The 27,655-nt window shown below is 39.5% G+C and overlaps 1 long non-coding RNA gene across 1 annotated transcript; it reads right to left on the reverse strand.

Moving 5' to 3' along the window:
- Nucleotides 1-1,605: 1,605 nt before the first annotated feature.
- On the reverse strand, nucleotides 1,606-26,159 carry LOC117976536 (uncharacterized). Its single transcript, XR_004667225.3, has 4 exons — nucleotides 19,455-26,159; nucleotides 12,574-12,689; nucleotides 11,159-11,444; nucleotides 1,606-10,622 (listed from the first exon to the last, which is right to left on the reverse strand). It is a non-coding gene; the product is annotated as an uncharacterized LOC117976536 (long non-coding RNA).
- Nucleotides 26,160-27,655: the final 1,496 nt, after the last annotated feature.

Raw genomic sequence — 27,655 nt, forward strand, 5'->3', positions numbered from 1 at the left:
AAATCAATGTACAAAAATCACAAGCATTCTTATACACCAATAACAGACAGAGAGCCAAATCATGAGTGAACTCCCATTCACAATTGCTTCAAAGAGAATAAAATACCTAGGAATCCAACTTTAAGGGACATGAAGGATGTCTTCAAGGAGAACTACAAACCACTGCTCAATGAAATAAAAGAGGATACAAACAAATGGAAGAACATTCCATGCTCGTGGGTAGGAAGAATCAATGTTGTGAAAATGGCCATACTGCCCAAGGTAATTTATAGATTCAATGCCATCCCCATCAAGCTACCAATGACTTTCTTCACAGAATTGGAAAAAACTACTTTAAAGTTCATATGGAACCAAAAGAGAGCCCGCATCACCAAGTTAATCCTAAGCCAAAAGAACAAAGCCAGAGGCATCACGCTACCTGACTTCAAACTATACTACAAGGCTACAGTAACCAAAACAGCATGGTACTGGTACCAAAACAGAGATATAGATCAATGGAACAGAACAGAGCCCTCAGAAATAATGCTGCATATCTACAACCATATGATCTTTGACAAACCTGACAAAAACAAGCAATGGGGTAAGGATTCCCTATTTAATAAATGGTGCTGGGAAAACTGGCTAGCCATATGTAGAAAGCTGAAACTGGATCCCTTCCTTACACCTTATACAAAAATTAATTCAAGATGGATTAAAGACTTACATGTTAGACCTAAAACCATAAAAACCCTAGAAGAAAACCTAGGCAATACCATTCAGGACATAGGCATGGGCAAGGACTTCATGTCTAAAACACCAAAAGCAATGGCAACAAAAGCCAAAACTGACAAATGGGATCTAATTAAACTAAAGAGCTTCTGCACAGCAAAAGAAACTACCATCAGAGTGAACAGGCAATCTACAAAATGGGAGAAAATTTTCGCAACCTACTCATCTGACAAAGGGTTAATATCCAGAATCTACAATGAACGCAAACAAATTTACAAGAAAAAATCAAATAACCCCATCAACAAGTGGGCAAAGGATATGAACAGACACTTCTCAAAAGAAGACATTTATGCAGCCAAAAAACACATGAAAAAATGCTCATCATCACTGGCCATCAGAGAAATGCAAATCAAAACCACAGTGAGATACCATCTCACACCAGTTAGAATGGCAATCATTAAAAAGTCAGGAAACAACAGGTGCTGGAGAGGATGTGGAGAAATAGGAACACTTTTACACTGTTTGTGGGACTGTAAACTAGTTCAACCATTGTGGAAGTCAGTGTGGCGAATCCTAAGGGAACTAGAACTAGAAATACCATTTGACCCAGCAATCCCATTACTGGGTATATACCCAAAGGATTATAAATCATGCTGCTATAAAGACACATGCACACGTATGTTTATTGCGGCACTATTCACAATAGCAAAGACTTGGAACCAACCCAAATGTCCAACAACGATAGACTGGATTAAGAAAATGTGGCACATATACACCATGGAATACTATGCAGCCATAAAAAATGATGAGTTCATGTCCTTTGTAGGGACATGGATGAAACTGGAAATCATCATTCTCAGCAAACTATCACAAGGACAAAAAACCAAACACTGCATGTTCTCACTCATAGGTGGGAATTGAACAATGAGAACACATGGACACAGGAAGGGGAACATCACACTCCGGGGACAGTTGTGGGGTGGGAGGAGGGGGGAGGGATAGCATTAGAAGATATACCTAATGCTAAATGACGAGTTAATGGGTGCAGCACACCAACATGGCACATGTATACATATGTAACAAACCTGCACATTGTGCACATGTACCCTAAAACTTAAAGTATAATAATAATAAAATTTTTAAAAAAAGAAAACAATGACATAGAAAAAAGAAAAATAATAGAGAAAAATCTATGAAACGAAAAGGTGATTCCTTGAAAAAAATAAACAAAATTGACAAATCTTTAGCTAGACTGATCAAAAAACAAAAGAAGACACAAATTACCAATATCAGGAAAAAAAGTGGGGCAATCACTACCAACCTTAAAATTAAAGGATTATAGGTGAATATTATGAACAACTTTGTACCAACAAATTGGACAGTTTACGTGAAACGAACACATTTATAGAAAGACACAAATTACCTAAACTGACTCAAGAAAAGTTGGAAAATATCAATAGATTATAGCAAGCAAAGACATTGAACTGGTAATTTAAAATCTTTCCACAAAGAAATACTCCAAATGACTTCAATGGTGAATTCTAACATATATTTAAAAAATAAATAATTCTAATACTTCACACTTTTAGAAAAGAGTAAAGGGAAACACTTCCAAATACATTATATGAACCCAGTATTACCCTGATACAAAAGTCAAACAAAGACATCTCAAGAAAAGAAAACCACAAACTGATATCCATTGTGAACATAAATGCAAAAATCCTTAAAATTTTAAGAAGCTGGATCTAGAAAGATATAAAGAGAATTCTATGCCATCACTAAGTGGAATTTATGCAAAGAATTCAAGTTGTTTAGTATTCAAAAATCAATAGTGTAATATACCATATTGATGGAATTAAGAAAACCCATGTAATCATCTCAATAGATGTAGAAAAAACATTTTAAAAATCCAGCACCTATCAGTAATAAAAACTATCAACAAAATAGGAATACAAGGGAACTTCTTTAACTTGTAAAGGGAATCTATAAACAAACTATAGCAAATATCATACTTAATAATAAAAGATTCAGTGTTTTCTTTGCTAAAATTGGGAATTAGGCAATGTTCTCTACTCTTGTTCCTTTTACTAAACATTTTACCAAAGTTTCAGCCAGTTTAATAAGGCAAGAAAAAAAATTTAAGTTATTCTAATTGGATGGAAGAAGTAAAACTGCCTTTATTCACAGACAACATAATCTTGTATGTAAAAAAGAAATCCTAATAAATCCACACATTTAAAAAATCTATTAGCACTAATAAATTTAGCAAGTCTGCAGGATACAGGACCAATCTACAAAAGTCAGTTGTATTTCATGTACTGTTGATCCTTGAATAACACAGATTTCTACAAGGGTCCACTTAGATGTGGGTTTTCTTCTGTCTCTGCCACCCCTGAGACAGTGAGACCAACTCCTCCTCTTCCTATTCCTCCTCAGCATACTCATGAAAATGACAAGGATAAAGACTTTTAAGATGATTCACTTGCTTAATGAATAGTAAATACATTTTTCTCTTCCTTTTTATTTTCTTAGTAACATTTTATTTTCTCTAGCTTACTTTCAAGAATACAGTATCTAACACATATAACATAAAATATGTGTTAATCAACTGTTTATGTCAGTAAGGCTCTAGTCAACAGTGAGCTGTTAGTAGTTATGTTTTAAGGGAGTCAAAAGTTATGTGCCAATTTTTGAATTTACAGGAGTTGGCACCCCTAATCCCTTGTGTTGTTCAAGGGTCAATCGTTTTAGCAAAGAAACAACCAAAAAAGGAAATTAAGAATATTTCATAGCATCAAAAGAATAAAATACTTAGAAATCAATTTAACAAAAGAAATACAAGGACAAGATTTATACAATGAAAACTATAAAACATTGCTAAATACATGGAGTTATATTTCATGTTCATAAATTGGAGATTCAATCTTTTTAAGATAGCAATTCTCCCCAGAATGAAGTATAGATTCAACACAATCCCTATAAAATTTCTAGCAGATCAATTTCTTTGGTAGACATTGATAAGCTCATTCTAAAATGCGTATGAAAATGCAAAGAACCTAGAATAGCTGTAATAATCTTGAAAAAAGAACAAAGCTGGAGAACTTACACTCCCCAATTTCGAAGTTATAATAAAGGTACAATAATCGAGACAATATAGTATTGGCATAGGATAGGTACATAGATCAATAGAATAGAATTGAGAGTCCAGAAATAAATTCTTCCATTTATGGTCAGTTGATTTTTGACAAGTGTAAGGCAATTCAATTCGGGAAAGGACAGTGTTTTCAACTAATGTTTGTGAGACAGTTGGATATTCATGTACAAAACATAAAGAAAAAAGAACATAGACACCTCATAGTATACACAAAAATTAACTCAAAATGGATCATTGACTTAATGTCTAAGTAAAATTATAAAACTTTTAGAAGAAAACAGGGGAAAAATAGTGACATTGATTAGGCAAAGAATTCTTAGATATGACAACAAAAGCATAATCCACAAAAGAAAAAACTTAAACAAAATTAACGTTTTTGCTCTTCTAAAAAATCATTAGACAATGAAAGGGCAAGGCAAAAACTGGGAGAAAAGTTTATGAATCATACATCTGATAAAGGAATTTGTATCCGGAATACATAAATAACTAATATAACTCAATAACAAGAAGACAAGCAGCCTAATTTAAAAATGGCCAAAAGGTTGGTGGCTCATGCTCATGGTGGCTCATGCCTGTAATGCCAGTGCTTTGGGAGGCTAAGGTGGGAGGATCACTTGAGGCCTGAAGTTTGAGACCAGCCTAGACAACATAACAAGACCCTATCTCAAAAAAAAATCTTTTTTAATTACCGGGCATGGTGGCAGGCACCTGTAGTCCTAGTGACTCAGGAGATTGAGGCGAGAGATTGTTTGAGCCCAGGAGTTCAAGGTTCAGTGAGCTATGATCGCACCACCACTCCAGCCTGGGCAACAGAGTGAGACCCTGTCTCAAAAAACAAACAAACAAAAACAAACAAACAAAAAACAACAACAAAAACAAAAGAATGGCCAAAAAAGTTGAAAAGGCATTTCTCCAAATGAAATACAGAAATAACTAGTAAACACATGAAAAAATGCTCACATCACTAGTCATTACGGAAATAAAATTCAAAATCAAACTAAGATACTACTACACTCTTACTAGAGTGGCAATAATTAAAAGACAGACGATAATCAGTATTGGTGAAGATGTGGAGAAATTAGAACTCTCATACGTGTGGGAATGGAAAATGGTAGAGCCACTTTGGAAAATAGTGTGGCAGCTTCTCATAAAGTTAAACACGTATTTACTATACAACCCAGCAATTCCACATGTAGATATTTACACAAGAGAAATACAAACTTCTTTCCATACAAAGACTTATGTATTAATGGTCATAATATCCCCAAACTGAAAACAATCCAGGTGTCCATCAACTAATGAAAGAATAAATAAAATATACTACATCCATTCAACTGAATACTATTGAAACAATGAAACGTAGCAAACTATTGATATATGCTACAACATAGATAGACCTTAAAAACATTATTCTAGGCCAGGCGCAGTGGTTCACGCCTGTAATTCCAGCACTTTGGGAGGCTGAGGCTGGTAGATCACAAGGTCAGGAGATCAAGACCATCCTGGCTAACATTGTGAAACACCGTCTCTACTAAAAATACAAAAAATTAAACCCGGCATCGTGGCATGCACCTGTAATCCCAGCTACTCGGCAGGCTGAGGCAGGAAAATCGCTTGAACCCGGGAGGCGGAGGTTGCAATGAGCCGAGATTGCACCTGCATTCCAATCTGGGCGACAGAGCGAGACTCCCTGTCAAAACAAAACAAAACAAAACAAAACAAAACATTATTCTAGGTGAAAGAAGCCACCTACAAAAACATACATACAGGTTGAGTATCCTTAAACCAAAATGCCTGCAACCAGAAGTGTTTCAGATTTCAGATTTTTTTTCAGATTTTGGAACATGTGCATATACAAAATGAGATATCTTGGGGGTGGGACCCAAGTTTAAACATGAAATTCATTTATGTTTCATATACACCTTATACACATAGCTTAAAGGTACATTGAATCATCGGAAAGCACAGGTGTCACTATCTCAGCCACCCACCCATATGGACAATCTGTGGTTGTTTGGCATCACCACATTTCCTGACTCTAAATGTAAATGCTACCAATAAGCAATCATGTTCCTATACTTATTCACACATAAGTACTTAACAGTAAAAAATATTATTTATCTTTAATACCTTAAAAAAACATGTGTAATTAAGCAGCACAGTAGCATCACCAGAATCCCTGTATCAGCTGTCAGACAACAGCAGCAACGAACAACAGGCTTTCAGTCTCCACCTGCAGTGCTGTGTTCTGACTAAAAGGTTACTGTACTCTGTATGGGTTTTTTTTTTTTTTTTTTTAGATGAGAAAAAACATCAGAAGCAGTTGAAGGACCAGGAAATGGGTCCCCTAGCAATGAGGAGGCGTTCTGCTGGATAGATTTTTAAAATGTTTCCTCAAGTCATCTGCCTCATTAACAGTGTTGCTTTTTGTCTTAAAAATCTCTTTTTTTACATACTACATGATTTCTTGTTCCATTGCAAATCCACACTGCCCTAGTCCTTCAATAAACCCATCACACATTTTCACCATGTCCTTTACAGATACTTTTTGTGCAGTGTTAACAATGTCATCATTGTCGTTATTATCGCCATCACCTCAATTCAGAACCATTTCAGCTATTTCACCATCAATCAGTGAATGAACAACCAGAGGCTTATTATCAATGTTAAAACATCTTCAATATCTACTTCTTCCAACTTACTGACAGCCTCTGAAGATATATTTTTTGAATATGTAAGGAGGTCAAATATCTTTTTTTTCTCAATTGACAGGTGGAATCCTTCAAAGTCACCATCTGGTTCATCATCATTACTGAACATCATTGCAGGCCAGAGGTTGTGCCAGAAATATACAACTGTGTATTTAGTCACTGGATTCCAAGCATTGGCAACAGCACACACAGCATCATTCATCCTGAACTTCTTTTGGAAAGCTTCCATACTCACACCTCTGTTCACTGCTGCCAGCATGCTGTTCCAAAAAAAAGTTTTGTATATTTACTTTTCATTGATTTAAGGATACATGATCAATGAATTATGTCACATTTGGGGGAAAGTCCATGGCATAAACACTATTTTGATAGAATTGCAGCTGGAGGATGAGCAGAACAGTTGTCAAAGAATAACAAAAGCTTCCAGTTATCATCCAGTCCAACTTCTCTAGAGTGAGCACAAGCTACTGGTACAAAATATTTTGAAACCAATCAGAAAAGATATTCCTGGTGATACATGCCTCTTTGTTAGCATAATAATGGACTGGTAAGAAACTCACTTCTTGAAAACAGCGAGGATGTAAGCTTTTGACTATCACAGCAAGTATATACCAATATGTGCCTGCTGCATTAGCACATCCCAGTAGCTATTCTGTTCTTGGCATCCTCAATTATTCTTGTAGGGGGCATCTCATAAGTCATAGTCAGTGTCTTTCTGGGACAATAACACCAAAAGAGTAATGTTTCATCAGCATTATAGACTTGTTATGGTGTCAGATTTTAATCAGTGATGACTTTGGCAAATTTGTCAAGAAATTTTTCCATTGCTTCACGATCAGCAGACACTTTATCACCACAAATCTTTAAAAATTTAGTGCCATGTCTTTTCTTAAATTTCTGCAACCAGCTTGTTGAATATTCACAGTTCCATTCCATTTTCAGTTCACTCTGATAGATCTTTGCTTGCTTCACCATCAGCATACTATTAAGTGGCATGTGTTCACTGCAACGCTGATGGATCCACTCCTTCAATACACAATCGAGATCTTCATTTTAAGCTTTATGCAGTGTTTTCCTATTTTTAATCAAATTCTGCTCATCACTTTAAGCATAAAAATTCCACAGTTTATCCTTATTTTCATACATGGTGATCATTCCAACACCATACTCTTCCATAAGACATTTCACACTTAGACTGCTGTTCAGTATCTGTTCTACAGACAAACATAAATGTGTTCTCTTTTTCTTATTACTATTACCCATATGCAGACCTTTTTGACATTTTCAACAATATCTTTATATCACAGAGCAGAGAATAAGCAAAAAAACACAATGAGTAATACATGCCATCTTGACTCCCCGTGGGGCATCATGGGGAACCTGCTATTGGCACATCCGGCCTGCACGTGTGTCATTTTTATTACCCTTTGTGAGTGTGCTTGCATGGGGGAATCTGGGCATTGGGTAGAAAAGATGTATTGCAGCTGATGGGGGCTGGGTGGGTCTATTTGTCTTGAGAAGGCTGAATAAACTGTGTGTTACATGCCTGCATTTTGACTGACTGCAACTCATCATGTGAATGAGGTCATGTGTGAAATTTTCCACTTGTGGTGTGCATATGTAAGGAGGTCAGGCATCTTTTCTTTCCTCATTTGTGGTGTCATGTCATGCTTGAAAATTTTCAAGTTTGACCATTTTGGATTTGGGGGTTAGGAATGCGCAACTTATGCTGTTTGATTCCATTGATGTAAAATGTCCAGAAAAGGCCAATCTATAGATATGGAAAACAGATCAGTGGTTGCCTGGGGTTGAAAGTAGAAGCAGAATTGATTGCAAATGGGCACAAAGAAACATTTCAGGCTGACAGAAATGTTCTAAGTCTGGATTGTAATAAGACCATACAACTCTATACATTTATTAAAAATCATTGAATTATACACTCAAAATAGGTGAACCTTATGGTACATAAATTATACTTCAATACAGATTTTTTTTTTGAGGGTATGTGGCTTGGACCATACGTCTCAGAGGAGAGGTGGTAAGTAGTAATAACAGATGGCGGAAGACATTACAATAACAGGCACCAAGTAAATGGGGTGGTCAGGGTCTTGATCCGGGGTCATTACACAGGTCAATAGATCCATTATACTTGTGCTTCATTTTTTCCTCCATGGACTGTTCTTTTAATAAATTCTTATATTCTTGACCCTTTAGTATATGAATCCCAGGAGGGCAGAGACATTTGCCGGTTTTTTTTTTCACAGCTGTTCACCCAGGGCCTGTCATTTAGTAGGCCATCAATAAATATTTTTTGAATGAATAAAGGGCTGAAGAGCTGACAACCAGGGGATAGAAAAGTAGCTATGAGTAGAGCTCAAGCCAGGTAGCTCTTCCAAGGCTCTGAGAGTGTAGCCCTAGAGGCCCTTTAACCTGAATCACTTCCAAGGCTCAGGATGCTGTGCTCCTCCACACCAGGCCTACTCCACTTTTTCATCCCATTAGTAAAACTTCACCATATCTCAGGCCCATGTGTTTCAGTCGGAGACCAGGCAATATTTCACCCCATCCTTCCCTATCTTAACTTCTTTTTACAGCTCAATGTTAAAACAAGTTAATCGAAAACACCTCCTCAAACTCACACCATTCACTCAGCTCTTGCTATCCTGATTGCCATATTTTTCACTTTATCTTTGGAATTTTGCTCCATTATTTTGCATTTCTGACAGACAGAACAGAATGTCTCTGACTTGCGACCTTGAGAACCTCCTTCTAAGAACCCAGCAACCGAAAGCATAACACAATTGGTTTTTAAAGAATTGAGGTCTGGCCGGGCGCGGTGGCTCACGCCTGTAATCCCAGCGTTTTGGGAGGCCGAGGCAGGTGCATCACGAGGTCAGGAGATCAAGACCATCCTGGCTAACATGGTGAAACCCCATCTCTACCAGAAACACCAAAAATTAGCTGGGCGTGGTGGTGGGTGCCTGTAGTCCCAGCTACTCAGGAGGCTGAGGCAGGAGAATGGCGTGAACCCGGGAGGCGGAGCTTGCAGTGAACCGAGATTGCGCCACTGCACTCCAGCCTGGGCAACAGAGCAAGGCTCTGCCTCAAAAAAAAAAAAAAAAAAAAAAAAAAAAGAATTGAGGTCTTACTCTGTCACCCAGGCTGGAGTGCAATGGCACAATCATAGCTTACCACAACCTCAAATTCTTGGGTTCAAGCGATCCTCCTGCCTTAGCCTCCTGAGTAACTGGGACTACAGGCACTTGTCACCTGCCTGGCTAATTAATTTTTTTTTTTTTTTTTTTTTAGAGACAGGGTATTGCTGTGTTAGACCAGGCTGGTCTACAACTCCTGGCATCAAGGGATCCTCCTTTTGGGTCCTCAGCCACCCCAAGCTCTGAGATTACAGGTGTGAGCCACTGTGCCCGGCCTAAAAATGTTTTTTAAACATTTTGAAAACACCCACCATGCTTTAGTGAGAGAACACTTTTCTTCTACCTCCTGTTGCATTACTAGTCCATTAAATTTCTTCACCCCACTCCTGAAGATGCATTGTCTACAGCTGCACCTGGCCCGACAGACCACTATGAAGGCTCTGATTTAGATCCTGCTGGAGGACCACCTATATTGTTGTCTTACCAGTGGTCTCCCAGGCTGTAAAAATCTCTGGAGACTTGTTTATCATTAAATTTTAAAAGGCAAGAAAATGAAAATCAGAACAACCCTAATGTAAAATTCCTACATGTCTGTCCCTTTAGCAGCATCTAACTTTTTATCTTTTCATGTATTTCATATACTCTCACCACACCTACACACACACACACACACACACACATTCCTTTTCATTTTCCTTGCTTGCTTGTTTATGTTTGGTTTCCAACCCTAAGTATTGGAGCTGAATTCTGTATTCCATCTATTAGTGTCATCACAGAAGACATCACATCTTCCCAAGTTCATTTATCATTCCTCCTCCTCTCTCGACATCCTTTTAAATATGCAAAGTCTCATCACAGTATCGCGGTCCCAGCAGCAGTCGTAGCTGCACTTGTCTGCAAAGGAAATAAGGGAAAGATTGCAAGAATATGATGTGAATACATAGTCTACCTTGGAATCATGACTCATTCATTTTTCATGTATCCAGAAAATTTTTACTAAATTTCTAATGTGTGAAGGTCACTGTGGAGGTTGTTCAAGGAATGCTAAGATACAAAACACAGTCTTTACCTTTAAGAAATTGCCACCAAGTAGTGGAGATAAAACATATGGAAGAAGAGGGTATGGGATGACAAATGCTAAGCATTAGAGTGGGGACTTTAAAGGAGAGCAGGCGTCTGGCCAGAGGAGTTGGCATAGAGACAGTGGCTTGGTGGTGGCATTTGAACTGGGTCTTAGAAGATGAGTATGGCTTGAAAGATAGAGAAAGGGAGGCAGAAGAGAAGGAATTCTAGGGCAAGGGAGCAGCACGAACAAAACAACGGAAATGAAGAGCTTAAACCGTATTCGTGGATGAGACCAACAGCAGGGGCTCCTCCTTCATCAGATGTACCCAGAAAGTAGAGCAACAACACAGATGTCCAAGTCTCACCCAGAGATTCTGCTGGAGCGCTCTTCCTACTTCTCTCTGGAGGACCAGCTCCTTCTCACAACTTCAACTGTGAGATTATGTGTCAGCTTCTCACAAAGGCCCTTCTCTGACCACCACATCTACAGTAGGGCTCCTTCCTGCCAATGTCCTCTCTGTCAGCCTCCTTCTTTCCCATCATAGCGTGTCATAGTTTATAATCATTTTGTTGATGTTTGTCTGCTTGTCTGACGCCAATGGTAGCATCAAAAGTCTCTGATAACAGAGACCAGGACTGATTGTTTAGTGCCTGAAAAATAGTAAGAGTGCAATTAATATTTGTTGATTGAATGAGTGAGTAATTGAGTTATTAACGAACAAATGAAAGTTAAACATTTTTTGAGACAGGGTTGATGATTTTATTTACTTATTTTACATTTAATGAGTGCATACCTTATTACTTGTCTTTAAATCTTTCACCAAAGTTCATTTATTAAATCTATATTTTCTATTTCGGGGAAAGTCACATGACTTTCGTGGGACTTGACACTTTTGCTTTCATAGGTATCTTTGTCCAAAAAATATTAAAATTATGTTTTACAACTGTGTTAATATAATTATGCATACAATACAATTTGGATTGTGTTCTTTTTTCTTTTGATTGAAAAATAAATTAAAAGATCCTGGACCTCTAAAAGCATCGTGGGATCTAGGTGCTGTACTTCCTGTATCTAATAGGTAAATCAGCCCTGTGAGTAGTAAAATTATTTTTAAAGACTTAATAGAAAACAAGGCTAGACAAATAGTATGGGAAAAGATTATAGAAGGACTTGTACACCAGATTTTGAGTTTAGTAAATTTCAACTTTATTTAGGAGGCAATAAAAATCACAGAGAGTTTGAGCTAAAGAATTATATTTCAATATGGCAGAGCCACTGTAGGAAGAAGAAGCTGCAGGACAAACGGAGAAGATGTTGGTCAGGAAAGCTCCAGAATGTGGTTCAGACCCCATGAGATGAAAAGGATTGAACTGTGGGTGATAGTGATGCTCTTCTTGCTGGAAGAGCAAAAGCTAACCTGAGAAAACATGTGAATTTATCTTACAACCAACTCTCTAGGGTGAGTGGATTCAAAGATGGCTGTGTTTCTGAACCAGACCTGGAAGAACAGTGTGATCAGGAACAGAAGTAGTGTCATCCAGAGAAGAGAGACTTGGTGGGGAGTATGATGGGATTGATTTGGGATATGTTTTGGGGAAGGGATACTAGCTGAACAACCCAATGGAACATCTTAGCAGTCAGGCACTTAGAAACATAAATCTGGAATTCTAAACCTCCAAAATTTTAAACAATGTTCAGACAACTTCAAGGTTCTTTAAATCATAGTACATGAATAATAAATCAGCAAAGAATATTTCTAACTAACCATCCAAATATTACCTCCTCTTTGTGCTGGCTGATTTTTCCCAGTAATTATCCGCAGTTAAGGGGTCCCCCAAGTCTTCTGCCTCTTCATTCTTCTTAGCCAAGGAAAAGAGAGATTCAAATAAATTCTTCTGTAATAGAAAGTAAATGTTAGGTTCGATTAGTTCACTCTTATTCTCAGTGGGCTCTAATTAAATGAGCTAACTGGTCATAGATTGTTAACTGGTGATAGATGGCTAGCATTATATCTTTAATTAGTAGAGGCTTAAAATCTCTTTTTTTCTGTAAACCTGATTAGCAAGCTGGAGGCTTGCAGCATTTCAACAGGTCCCAGCCAAAAACAAGGTTGGGGTAAGGGCAATTTCAGCATTCAGAGGGCAAGGAATAATTGGAGTTCATGTCTTCCAGTCTCAATGTTGGTACCCTGTGAGATAGATGCTACAGTGGGCAATTTCTCCTAAGCTCCATCCCTACCCTAAGCTACCAGGCTGCTGTGAATTTTTCATATTAGAATCAGGCTATATTATAACACTAGAGTGATGGCAATATATGCTGTTCCTCTAGGTGGAATTTGAGCAATCTATCCCTTCCTTACAAAATTCTTCTGACACATTCAAACTTTCACATTTTACCAGGAAACCAGGACATGAAATCACAGATGCCAGTGTCTTCTATTTGTAAAATGGAGGAAATATTAGTGGTTAGCTCATGGGATGGCATAAGAATTAGTTAATTTCTGTACAGCACTTTGAAGAGTGCCCAGTTCATAGTAAATACTCAATACATGTTAGCTTTTTGGTTTTTATTATGGTCATTCTCATCCAGAGTCCTTCCTGTATATACTACATTTTATTTCCTGAAAATGGAAATTGTACATTATCCGCATCAAAATCACTTAAAGGGCTTGTTGAATGTAGATTATTAGCCCCCACCCCAAACCGGTGGAATAGCGAACTCTGGGAATGAAGACCAGAAATCTGAATTTGAACAATTGTTTTTTAAATAATTTCAACTTTTATTTAGATTCAGGGGTACATGTGTAGGTTTATTACATGAGTATACTGCATGATGCTGAGGTTTGGGATATGAATAATCCCATCACCCAGATAGTAAGCGTAGTACCCAACAGTTGGATTTTAGTTTCTCTGGAGTTTGAGACCACCAGTCTACTGGGTTTACATAAAGTACGGATGAAATTTCTGCCTTGGCCTTCATGTCCTGCTGCTGCACCAGTTATGCAATGTATTCCAACATCCAGAACCCCAAGCTCTGAGATGTGCTGATTGCCCAAAGCATGGTGGAGCCTTGGTTGGGCTAATGTCAATAAAATCACTCTGAAGACCACCTGACTCCTGTTCCACCCCTCAGTCTTGTTCTAGAACCTACATCATGATCTGTTATGGTCAATTCCCAGCCTGCAGTCATTGGAGGGAGGCTGCCACAGTGATCAGTTTTCCTAGAAGGAGCTTTGTTTAGAGAGCCTGCTGATGCTTTGAATGTATCTGTCACCACGTCAGTCACATCACATCCACAACACACATGATTCCTGCTGCCTTCTGACTGTGAAGTATCTGATTCCCTGGCACATCAGCATATCAGATGACTCATTGAAACGCAACTCCACTGCATGAGACATTTGAATTTAGCCCATTGGAGTAGCCTCACCCCAGAGCAGCTGTTGCATGTCTCATATTTTAAGTACAAGAATCCTGCCACATCATCATCATAGCAACCACAATACAAAGTAATGAATCCTTAGATATCTGTAGGACTTTCTGGCTGGTTGTCAAAGAACTTCCACACTTATCTAGCATTACCCACATTGGGAGTTAAAAAATACAAGCGTCTCTTCTGTTTTATAGAAAATGGAACATCAGGAAGTTTATGTGGGCTGGGCGCAGTGGCTCACGCCTGTAATCCCAGCACTTGGGGATGCTGAGGCAGGTGGATCACCTGAGGTCAGGAGTTCAAGACCAGCCTGGCCAACATGGTGAAACCCCGTCTCTACTAAAAATACAAAAATTAGCTGGGTGTGGTTGTGCATGCCTGTAATCCCAGCTACTCAGGAGGCTGAGGCAGGAGAATTCCTTGAATTCAGGAGATGGAGGTTGCAGTGAGCTGAGATTGCGTCACTGTACTCCAGCTGGGCGACAGAGCAAGACCCTGTCTCAAAATAATAATAATCATAATGTGACTTAATTCAATTTACATAACAGATTCAAAGCTAACATGGCATGTGCTTCGCAATGCAATGCTGAGATCCCTTGGTGTGGGTTTTTCCTGCCACCCCACTGCTTCCAACCATTGTATTACCAGGGTAGAGAGAGATTAGGAGCACCGGCTTTGGGTCTACTGTTTGAATCTTGAGTCCATCATTCACCAGCTTTGTGATTTTGAGAAAACCCACTTCATGGGAGGGAGGTAATGATGCAATATAAAGCACTGTGCCTAGCATACAGTTAACACTCCATGGTTTTTATCTGTTACTATCATTGCTGTTATTAACTACAGATATTGCTGCCATCAGTGATGATGGTTCTGACCAAAATGACTAAGATTCTAGCAGGAGCCTGCCTCCTCTCCTACATACCCTTTGTGGGTAAGAGGACAAAATGGTTATTATGTTCCGTACTTGTCTTTCTTTGCTTTGATAAAATAGAGGAATCCTTTGGAACTTATTTTCCAATTGCCAAGAACATTAAACTAAATTACTACTGTATGATATTATGTTTGACAAAAGTAATAGAATTTTTCCCCCAGAAAACCGAATTTAAACTTTATCCTTGTCCCAACTCAAATGAGTTCAGTTACTCTGTTTTGTTCCATTAACTTTTTGACCAGTGTTAAAAATACTAAATGCTTAAGAGATACACTGGGTCAAATGAGTGGGTGCACTATGATTAAGCAAAGAAGGGATGTTATATGAGTTTCCCTGATACCTGCTTGGCTTGATGAGCTGGTCCCTTACTAATTTCTCAATAATATGTAGAAATTAAGAATGAATATATTAAATAAAGGAATAAACAAATAATGGCACCTAGGGAACCATTTGCCTTAGATGATATAATCATGTTTCATTTAATTACAGTCCAGAGACTTATGAACAATAATTTACATTATTGCCACTACCTTACATATTCTTTGTTCTACATAGAACAACACTTACCAGGAACTTAATAGGCCCTCGGGGAAGGTGGCAAAGGCAGAGAGCTCCCTGTTAGGTTAAGGGCCATGGAGGTTCTCAGTGCAGAACAAACCACTCACAGAGGCCACATCCTGGAGGATACAGTGCAGTAACACAATAACCTGCATTCTCTGAACTCCTAATGAGGGTCATCCTCTTCCTGCCTGTCACTACTCCTCCCCAGCCAACTCCCCAGCAGCAGCTGGTGCCATGGGAATTTCTCACACCCAGACAAGACAAACAAAGCACCACACCACAGACGCTGTGCGCTACAGAGAAGCTGTGACATGCAGAGAAGCAACCCATGAGGGGATGCAACCTAAAAAAATAGCTCATAAGAAACAACACTGTTCCAAAAGATATTCTCAGCAGATCTATTTTTCAAAAAAACAGTGTACAGAGCTAAAAACCACAGGAGTGTGTAGAAGGGCGAGAAATAACATGATGGAAACCATGACGGAATACTACACAGCTATTAAAAATAACAAAATTATGAAAAACAAACGTGGAAATATTCATGCAAAATAGTATAAAGTGGAAAGTCACAACAATCAATGTTAAAATTAATTTATATGTCTGCATCAAATTGTCAAACAAAAGGCTATAAAAATCATGCAACCTGGCCAAGCGTGGTGGCTCACGCCTGTAATCCCAGCACTTTGGGAGGCCGAGGCAGGTGGATCACGAGGTCAGGATATTGAGACCATCCTGGCTAACATGGTGAAACCCCGTCTCTACTAAAAATACAAAAATAAGCCGGGCATGATGGCGGGTGCCTGTAGTCCCAGCTACTTGGGAGGCTGAGGCAGGAGAATGACATGAACCCGGGAGGCAGAGCTTGCAGTGATCTGAGATCACACCACTGCACTCCAGCCTGGGTGACAGAGCGAGACTCCTTCTCAGAAAAAAAAAAAAAATCATGCAACCTGACAGATTACAATGTTTATGAATTTATTCTAGCTCAACTTAAACAGACCACACAACCATATTATTACATTACATTGTCAATGAATAAGGTCATTCTCTCAGTCTGGCAACTTCTATTTCATACTTCCTTCACCAGCCTCAAACTTTTCAGCCTTCTCATAGACAACCCTAAGAGTTGTCTGTGACCTTCCCTCTGTCTGCTCATATTGGCAACATAATCCCTCTTCTTTCCTGTGTTTCAGCCACACTGACCTTTTGGATATTTCATTTGCTGAGTGCTGTCCTATCTGAAGGAATTCCCCTATGCACTCCCCTTGTCCCACATCAGTCAAGTCAACTAAAGTTTCATGTTTATATGCCTCCAGTGTTATCATCACTCCTGGGAGCCTGTACTTTTTTCTTCATAGCACTCAGCACACTTTGTCATTATAAATTTGTTTGCATGATTATTGCTTTACTATGTCCTTCTCTCCCAAATAGACAGTAAGCTCTGTTAGGAAGGTGATGATTACTTTTATCTGCCAACTTGATTGGGCCAAGTGGTGCCCAAATATTTGGTGAAACTTACTCTGGGTGTTTCTGTGAGGGTGTTTTAGATGAGATTAACATTCAGATTGGCAGACTGAGTAAAGCAGAGTGCACTCCCTAATGTGACAGTCCCCATCTAACCAAGTGCAGGCCTGCATAGAACAAAAGGCTGACTCCCCCAGGTAAGAGAGAATTCTTCCTGCCTGACTGCCTTTGAACTGGGTCACTGGCTTTTATTCTTGCCTTCAGACTCAAAACTGAAACATTGGCACTTCCTGGATCTTGAGCTTGCTGGCCTTCAGCTACACCATCAATCCTGGTTTTTAGATCACCAAGCTCAGACTGGAACTAAACCATCAGTTCTCCTGGGTCTCCAACTTGTTGACTCATCCCACATATCTCAGGACTTTCCCACCTTCATAATCACATGAGCTAATTACTTGTAATAAATCTCTTTTTGAGATATATATTTCCCTTTAGTTTTTTTTCTGGAGAACCCTAATTAACCCAAGGAATAATATATTTGCTGTTCACAATCATGTATCTACCTAGCACCAATACAGTGCCTGCCCCAGACTGGTTGTCTAATACAACTTTACTGAATGAATGGATGGATGGATGGATGAATGGATAGATGGATGAAAGTGATATTAATATAATTTAATATTTATTAAGTTTTATTTTTTTCTACAAAAAATTCCTTGTAGTGTATGTAGACTACTGAATAATACCTGTACTTACTTGATTGGTGCTTTCTATTTTTCAAAGCATTTTCATATACAATAAATTTTTTTGATTCTTGGACCTCTATGAGGTAGATAATATTCCACATTTGCATTTGAAGAAATAGGCGTCTAGATAAATAAAGTAATTCACCCAAGCTCATACAGTGAACTAAGTGGTAGAGCAAGGTCTGGTATCTAGACCTGCTAGATTTGGGCCAAGGACTTGGATCCTTCTATCTCTGCAGTTATTTGTATGCCACTATGTTCACTGGAAGGTGCATTGCTGAGCATGGGAGGGCTGAAAGGCACAGAGGCATTATCCTAATGGGTCTTTGTGATATTCAGGAATGATGGGAGGAGATGATGCTCCAGCCTGGTGAGAGGGTCCTGGCCCTGACCAGGTCAGGTTGCAACAGTGAGGTCATGAGCCGTGGGCAGTAAGCCTCAGACATGGCTCTCAGGTCACTCACATGCAACCCATAGGTGTTCAATGCCTCATTTTCAGTGTTACTCTGGTGATCATACAATAGTCAGATCAAACTATCAGCTAAGGATTATTGAACCAGTGGCTCCAAAGACACCAAACTCAGATGCAACACGGCAGAATGGCTAGAGCATGGGCTCATAGTCCAAGACCCTGGGTTGAGACCCAAGGGTGTGGCTAGAAAAGGCAAATGACATTGAGAAGTCAAGGAGACCCAACATTTATATTCCAGCACTGTCTGTCCCTCTGGCAAAGCCATGACCTCGTTTATCACCTTGTTTGTCCTATCTGAATATTTACAAAAATACCAGCTCAAACAGCAGAGGTGTGGTGGGAGTAAAATGAAGAGTAAACAAATGAAGGTCTGATTCTCAATTTGGATGCAGAAAATCCTTTCCAGTGCCATATGCTTTTAGTGCTCTCTTTTTGTCACTGCAATTTCACAACCTGTTAAAGCCTTCATCTTCTTTTCAGCCCCTGTCTACAGCAGCTTTCCATAAAGAGCTTGATGACAGCTGTGTCTGTTGAGAAAACAGACACATATTCCTCTCCTCAGAAGTATCCTAGAACTGTGATACATACCACCACTTAATAAGGAGGGGGTTGCCAGGCTAGCAGTGTGGGGGATGGTTATTCCTTCTCTGACAGCATTCGAAGAGCTCCAGCAGCTGCCTCCAGGTGAATGGCAGGTGGTAATGGAGGTTGACTGCATAGGCCCAATGCTAAGATTTACCCCAGACAATGATGACTAAGAAAAATCAGGACTTGAAGCTCATTGCCTCTCTTAGGCTTTTTGTATTATCCAATTACTAAATTTCTCTATTATATTAATTATACATAATTATATATTATATTAATACTTCTATATTATTAAAATAATAACATAGTTAATTATTTGAGAGGCACACTATACAATGATTAGAAAAAAATCCAAAAATGAAAATAGCTACTATTTTTAGCACCTTATCTATGTTACATTTTTCATTTCTATCAATAACTCATTTTACTAATAAGAAAAATGAAATTCAAGATGCTAAGAGACACTTACCCAGTAGGGAGTGGAGTTGGAGGTCAGGAGGTTAAGAGTCTTTTGCCAACTGGGCTTAGGTAAGTCTCTTTACCTCTCCAGGCTTCAGTTTTCTTTCTGGAGAAAGGAAGTGAGTGAGTTTGACTTGCAGATGAAATAGGTCCCTTCTTGCACCAGGTGTCTTCAGGATGAATTTTATTGCTTTTACTCATCAATGATTATTTTAGTTCTTGTTTTGAGGTTTTGTTTGTTTTTGTTTTTCTTAATCCACATAACTTCTGCATTATTCAACTCTCAACTTGTCACCTTTCAGAGAGGATTTCCTTGACCAATCCTGCTAAAATAGCTTGTCCACTCTCCTCCACTCATTATATCACTTGTTTTCATTTTCTTCGTAGAACTTTCTTTTCTCTCTTTCTTTCTTCCTTCCTTCCCTTCCTTCCTTTCCTCCCTCTCTCCCTCCCCTCCCCTCCCCTCCCCTTCCTTCCTTCCTTCCTTCCTTCCTTCCCTCCTTCCCCCAGAAGAATGTCATCTCTACAGGGAAATTACATCACCTGCTCTGCTCATGCTTAAACACTGGTGTTGGGTCTCCTTTACCAAGCACCTCACAAAGTCTAAACACCCTGGCGTGTCACACCCTATTGCCACACATGTTTTCACTGCAGAACAAAGTAAACAATCAATAAATATGTATTGATTAAATTAATGAATAAATCCAGTTTGTTACAAGTTTGTTTGATTCTGCCACAAAAATCTCTGGAACTGTGCTGTTCAATGTGGTAGCCAATAGTCACATGTGGCTATTTAAATTTAAAGTAATTAGGCCGGGCACGGTGGCTCACGCCTATAATCCCAGCACTTTGGGAGGCCAAGGCAGGTGAATCACGAGGTCCTGGCCAACACGGTGAAACCCCGTCTCTACTAAAAAAAAATACAAAAAATTAGCCAGGTGTGGTGGCGGGCGCCTGTAGTCCCAGCTACTCGGGAGGCTGAGGCAGGAGAATGGCGTGAACCTGGGAGGCGGAACTTGCAGTGAGCCGAGATCACGCCACTGCCCTCCAGCCTGGGCAACAGAGCGAGATTCTGTTTCAAAAAAAAAGAAAAAAAGAAAAAAAATTTAAAGTAATTAAAAGTTCAGTCCTTCAGCCTCACCAGCTACATTTCAAGTGCTCAAGAGCCATATGTGGCTAGTGGTTTGCATAATGGACAGTGCAGAATAGAACATTTCCATCATGTGGAAAGTTCTGTTGGAGAGTGCTGGTCTACATTCTGGTTCTTCCTCTCCAATCCCACTGTGATCAGTCACCTAGATTCTTGTGAGAGCCTCTGAACTGACAGTAGTTTCCTTCCACACTAGTCCATTCTCCACATTGCCTTATTTGTTTAGTTCATTTATTCATGCAGCAAGTATTTAAGGAGGACCTTCTATATGCCAGCATGGTGCTAGGCACAGAGGAACGAACAGAGTATGAGTTAGATCTAGTCCTGACACAATGTACTCACAGTCCACAGACGATGTGTGTAGCACTCCCATGTTTAAAAACCAGTGCTGGATCCCCCTTACCAACGTCCCTTACAGTGTTCCCAGGATCCTGGGCTGTGCTCTGTGGGATGCAGCCCAGAGTCAACTCTGCTTTCTCAGGAGGGGGTCAGCCAAAACAACTGTTTCTGTATGTGGGGTGGGGGGTGTATGGGGGGTGTGTGTGTGTGTGATGAGGTGAGGTGTGTGTGAGGGGAGAGTGCGTGTGGTCAGGTGTGAGGTGTGGGGTACGTGGTGGATTGTTCGGGGTGTGGTGGTAGGGTGTGTCTCTGTGTGTGTATGTGGTGGGGTGTGTGACGGGGTGTGTGTGTATGGCAGGATTTGAGGGGTGTGTGGTGGGATGTGTGGAGGGGTATGTGGTGGTATGTGTGGGGTGTGTGGGGGGTGGGGTATGTGTGGTGGGGAGAGAGTGTGTGTGAGGTGGATGTAGAATATATGTGGTGAGGTATATGTGGGAGGTGTGTGGGGGGTATGTGGTGTGTGTGGTAGGGTGTGTGTGTGCAGTGGTGTGGGGAGTGTGGTGGTGTGAAGGGGTGTGCTGGCGTGTGGGGTTGTGTCGGGGGTGGGGTATGGAGTAGGGTGCGTGAGATGTGTGTATGTGGTGGAGGGTATGTGTTTGGTGGCAGGATGTGTAAGTGGTGGGGTGTGAAATGGGGTGTGTGTGTCTCTGTGTGTGGTGGGTTGTGGGGTGGAATGGGGGGTGCATGGTATGTGTGTGTGGTGGGGTGTGTGGTGTCTGTGTGTGTGTGTGTGTGTATCTGTGTTGGCAGTAGGGCTGCCACCCATGGGTTGAGGTTGTGCCTTCTGGCACTTGAGTTTGGATGCATGGAGGGCGATGGCCTGGTGCCCTACAGTTTCAGTTTCACTCTTCCCCATCACCTCTCCCACGGTTCTGTACCCGGTCCTCCACCCACCACCTCACCACCTTCCCTGTTCTCTGCATACCCAGTCACACTTCAGTGCTTTTGCACAGGCCTGTCCCCTAGTGGGCTTTCCTTTCTCAACGGCTTAACCTGATGAATGCACTTATCCTTCAAAACTCACTTCAAATATCACTTTCTGTGAATCTTTTCCAGCAACCCAGAGGGGCGATCTTTTCTCTGTATGTCCACAGAAATCTGTTATTAGATCTAGTAGAACACCTGTCAGGTTTACCCTAAACCCCATTTATGTAGGCCTCCCTCCAGTAGAGTGTAGTTCCTCCAAGTGAAGAATTCATTTATCATCATAGCCCCAGTGCATGAAATAGAAGAGGTCCCTAATAAATGATTTTGGATGAATGATAAATGGACAGCAAATGGATGAACAAATGAGTGTAAATATTATGAAAGTGCCTGGCCCATTTGCAGTTCCCTCGGGAGGCTGCATTGTTTCTAGAACTTCAAAATAGAATAAAAACACCATAACGCTCTACTTTCTCTTATCAAAGATAAAATGTTATTTTTCTTCTTACCTTTTTTTTTTTTTTTTGAGACGGAGTTTTGCTTTTGTTGCCCAGGCTGGAGTGCAATGGCACGATCTCAGCTCACTGCAACCTCTGCCTCCCGGGTTCAAGTGCTTCTCCTGCCTGAGCCTCCCGAGTAGCTGAGATTACAGGCATGCACCACCACATCCGGCTAATTTTGTATTTTTAGTACAGATGGAGTTTCTCCATGTTGGTCAGGCTGGTCTCAAACTCCCGACCTCAGGTGATCTGCCAGCCTCGGCCTCCCAAAGTGCTGGGATTATAGGCGTGAGCCACTGCGCCTGGCCTCTTCTTACCATCCTTATTTCCTACTGCAAATGTCCCTTCTACTCTGTTTTCTCACCAAGAAAACATATTTTCTTTTTTGCTTATACAAGCTTTCCTTTATGGCCAGCCAAAACACTAGGATCAAATACTTCACTTCCAAATGCCATATGTCCCAAGACGCTCTTTCTTCTAATTGATGAAATGACTCTTTCCTACCAGAATGCTTACCAGCCCCTCCGAACTTGGACATTAGGAATCCAATAAAAACTATTTTACACAAACTAGAAATTATTGTCCTTACAATTATTATATTACTATGTGAGTGTTTGATAAACCAATCTGAAGCAGGTTTAATATTTCTTAATTTTTCCCAATCCTTTAAAAACACAATCAAACCAAAGGCAAATCTCAAGAAATAAACAGAGTTTCCCTCCCAGGTGCCTTGGGTGTAATCCTCCACTCACCCAACCAATGTGTTATTTCTTTTTTCCTTTCTTTTTTTTTTTTTTTTTTTGAGATGGAGTTTCTCTTTTGTTGCCCAGGCTGGAGTGCAATGGCACGATCTCGGCTCACTGCAACCTCCACCTCCCGGGTTCGAGTGATTCTCCTGCCTCGGTCTCCCAAGTAGCTGGGATTACAGGCGCTCACCACCACGCCTAGCTAATTTTTTTGTATTTTTAGTAGAGATGGGTTTTCACCATGTTGGCCAGACTGGTCTCGAACTCCTGACCAAAGGTGATCCACCCGCCTCGGCCTCCCAAAGTGCTGGGATTACAGATGTGAGCCACCATGCCTGGCCCCATTGTGTTGTTTCTATGGTTCTTCAAAAAGAAAGAAGGGTTCCTGACACCCCTCAACAAGCCAGTTCAACAAGCCAATATTAATTAACACATCCAACTAGCTTATAAACTTTCTGGGGTTCAAATAGATTTTCTTGACATTACAGGATATTTTAAGTGAGAAGATTCATCTGCTCCCTCATATCAACTCCTCCAAATGACCCTGCAGACACATCATCAGAGCAGGGAGCTGGACGTGTTTACAAAAGCATACAGCCTGCAGCCCCAACTTCTTCATGCCCTCCCTAGCAGTTTGAGTTTCATGCCTTTCACTACATTTTGAAAAGGGTAAAGTGGGTTAGAATATATCCATAATCACCATTCCTTAGAATTGCTTTAGTTAAATTTGCTAGTATTAACAGAACAATATTTCATCATTACAAATTCCTAGTTGCTAAAATCTTTAGTCACTTAATCAGCAATACTGAAAGACTAAGCCACATCTACCCCTTGTTAAATTTAAAATTTTAAATATACAAAATTACAATCCTTGGATAGAGTGTGCATCGGGTATGTGTGTATGTCAGTCATCAGGGTTTCAGTAGATATTAAGCAGCCTCCAAGTGAGTCTTTGTAAAAAATAAAAGCTTGCCAGAGGCTCAAGACTTTTTCTACAGAAGAGATAATCTTCCCTGGATTCTCAAACTTATGCTGACTTGTGACCATGGAAAAACCTGATCTTAATGTAAAGGAAGTATTATGAATTTCTCAGGAAAAGGTGTTGTGTAAGTATAATGGTTCTGCCCCATTATCTTGGCTTAATCCAGAAAACTGAAAGCTAAAGTGACACATTAACCTACCTCTAGTATATTTACAGGTTTAAGGAGGACACTGAACATTTGTTCTCCATCTTAGGGAAGATCAAAGAAGAAATAAAATGACTTAAATTTTGACCCCAAAGAGCATGATCATACTTAAGACAAAACATCTTCGTTATAAAGGTAATTTATGCAGATTTCCTAAAGAAAGAATGGAACCTGACACCTATTTACTGAGTGACCGTTGTGTAGAAGGCTTGGGTTTTGGAGGACAGAAAGAAAAGTAAGATGCATATAGTCTATGCTCTCCAAGAGGTCCCAATCTAGTTGGAAAGATAAGACGTACTCACAAAGGATAGGTAATACAATAACTCCTTTGATGTGCTGTTGGATTTGGTTTCCAAGAATTTTGTTGAGGATTTTTGCATCAATGTTCATCAAGGATATCGGCCTGAAGGTTTCTTTTTTTGTTGTATCTCTGCCAAGTTTTGGTATCTGGATGATGCTGGCCTCAGAATGAGTTAGGAAGGAGTCCCTGCTCCTCAATTTTTTGGAATAATTTCTGTAAGAATGGTACCAGCTCTTCTTTGTACATCTGGTAGAATTTGGCTGTGAAATCATCAGGTCCTGGGCTTTTGTTGTTGTTGGGAGGTTATTTATTACTGATTCAATTTCAGAGCTCATTATTGGTCTGTTCAGACAATCAATTTCTTCTTGGTTTAATCTTGGGAGGGTGTATGTGTCCAGGAATTTATTTACCTCTTCTAGCTTTTCTAGTTTATGTGCACAGAGGTGTTTGTAGTAGTTTCTGATGGTCATTTTTACTTCTGCGGGGTCAGCGGTAACATTGCCTTTGTCACCTTTAATTGTGTTTATTTGGATCTTCTCCTTTTTCTTCTTAATTAGTCTAGCTAGTGGCCTATTTATACTATTAATGTTTTTTCCAAAAAACAACTCATGGATTCATTGATCTTTTAAATGGCTTTTGGTGTCTCAATTTCCTTCAGTTCAGCTCCGATTTTGGTGATTTCTTGTCTTCTGCTAGCTCTGGGATTGATTTGTTCTTGCTTCTCTAGTTCTTTCAGTTGTGATTATTAGGTTGCTAATTTGAGATATTTCTAATCTTTTGATGTGGCATTTATTGCTATGAATTTCCCTCTTAACACTGCTTTAGGTGTGTCCTGGAGATACTGGTATGTTATATCTTTGTTCTCATTAATTTCAAAGAACTTGACTTCTGCCTTAGTTTCATTATTTATCCAAAAGTCATTCAGGAGCATGTTGCTTAATTTCCATGTCATTGCACATATTTGAGCGATTTCCTTCATCTTGACTTCTATTTTTATTGCACTGTGGTCTAAGAGTGCTTTTGGTATGGTTTCAGTTTTTTCTTTTTTGCATATGCTGAGGATTTTTTATGTCCAATTATGTGGTCAATTTTGGAGTATGTGCTATTTGGTGATTATAAGAATGTATATATTCTGTTGTTTTGGGGTGGAGAGTTCTGTAGAGGTCTATAAGATCCATTTGGTCCAATCCAGCAGCCCATCAAAAAAAAGCTAATCAAGTTGGCTTCATCCCAGGGATGTGAAGTTGGTTCGACATACACAAATCAATAAGTGTGATTCATCACATAAACAGTAGAACTAAAGACAAAACCACATGATTATCTCAACAGTTGCTGAAAAGGTTTTTGATAAAATTCAACACCCTCTCATGTTAAAAACTCTCTATAAGCTAGGTATTGAAGAAACATGCCTCAAAATAATAAGAGCCATCTATGACAAACCCACAATCAATATTATACTCAATAGGCAAAAGCTGGAAGCATTCACCCTTAAAAACTAGCACAAGAAAAGGATGCCATCTCTCACTGCTCCCATTTAACATGGTATTAGAAGTTCTGGCCAGAGCAATCAGGAAGGAGAAAGAAATAAAGGGTATCTAAATAAGAGGAGAGGAAGTCAAACTATCTCTGCAGATGACATGATTCTGTATCTAGAAACCCCACAGTCTCAGCCTAAAATCTCCTTCAGCTGACAAACAACTTCAGTAAAGTTTCAGAATACAAAGTCAGTGTACAAAAATCACTGGCATTTCTATACACCAACAATAGCCAAGACAAGAGCCAAATCAGAAAGGCAATCCCATTCACAATTGCCACAAAAAGAATAAAATACCTAGAAATACAGCTAACCAGGAAGGTAAAAGATCTCTACAATGAGAATTATAAAACATTGTTCCAAGAAATCAGAGAAGACACAAACAAATGGAATAATATCCCATGCTCATGGATGGGAAGAATCAATATCATTAAAATGGCCATACTGCCCGAAGCAATGTACAGATTCAATACTATTTCTATCAATCTGCCCATGACATTCTTCACAGAACTAGAAAAAACTATTTTAAAATTCATATGGAACCAAAAAAGAGCCCTAATACCCAAGGCAATCCTAAACAAAAAGAACAAAGCTGGAGGCATCACATTACCTGACTTCAAACTATTGCTATAGGACTGCAGTAACCAAAACAGCATGGTACTCATATAAAAACAGGAGCATAGACTAATGGAATAGAATAGTGAGGGCAGAAAAAAGGCTGCACACCTATGACCATCTGATCTTCGACAAAGCTGACAAGAGCAAGCAATGGAGAAAAGACTCCCTATTCAATAAATGGTGCTGGGATAACTAGCTAGCCATATGCACAAGACTGAAGCTGGACCTCTTCCTTACATCATATACAAAAATTAACTCAAGATGAAATAAATATTTAAATGTAAAACCCAAAACTATAAAAACACTGGAATACAACCTAGGCAATACCATCTTGAACACAGGATTGGGCAAACATTTTATGACAAAGACACAGAAAGCAATCACAACAAAAGCAAAAATTGACAAGTGGGATCTAATTAAACTTAAGAGCTTCAGCACACCAAAAGAAACTATCAACAGAGTAAACACACAACCTACAGAATGAGAGAAAATATTTGCAAACTATGCATCTGATAAAGGTCTAACATCCAGCATCTATAACTTAAATTTACAAGAGAAAAACAAACAACCCCATTAAAAAGTGGGCAAAGAACATGAACAGACACTTTTCAAAATAAGACATGCATGCAACCAACAAGCATATGAAAAAAGCTCAATATCACTGATCATTAAAGAAATGCAAATCAAAAACACAATGAGATACTATCTTACACCAGTCAGAATGGTTATTACTAAAAAGTCAACAAATAACAGATGCAGGCAAGGTTGCGGAGAAAATGGAACACTTATACACTGTTGGTGGAAGTGTAAATCAGTTCAACCATTGTAGAAGGCAGTATGGTGATTCCTCAA

This window comes from Pan paniscus, chromosome 1 (assembly GCF_029289425.2).
Source record: "Pan paniscus chromosome 1, NHGRI_mPanPan1-v2.0_pri, whole genome shotgun sequence".
Classification (NCBI taxonomy): Eukaryota; Metazoa; Chordata; class Mammalia; order Primates; family Hominidae; genus Pan; species Pan paniscus.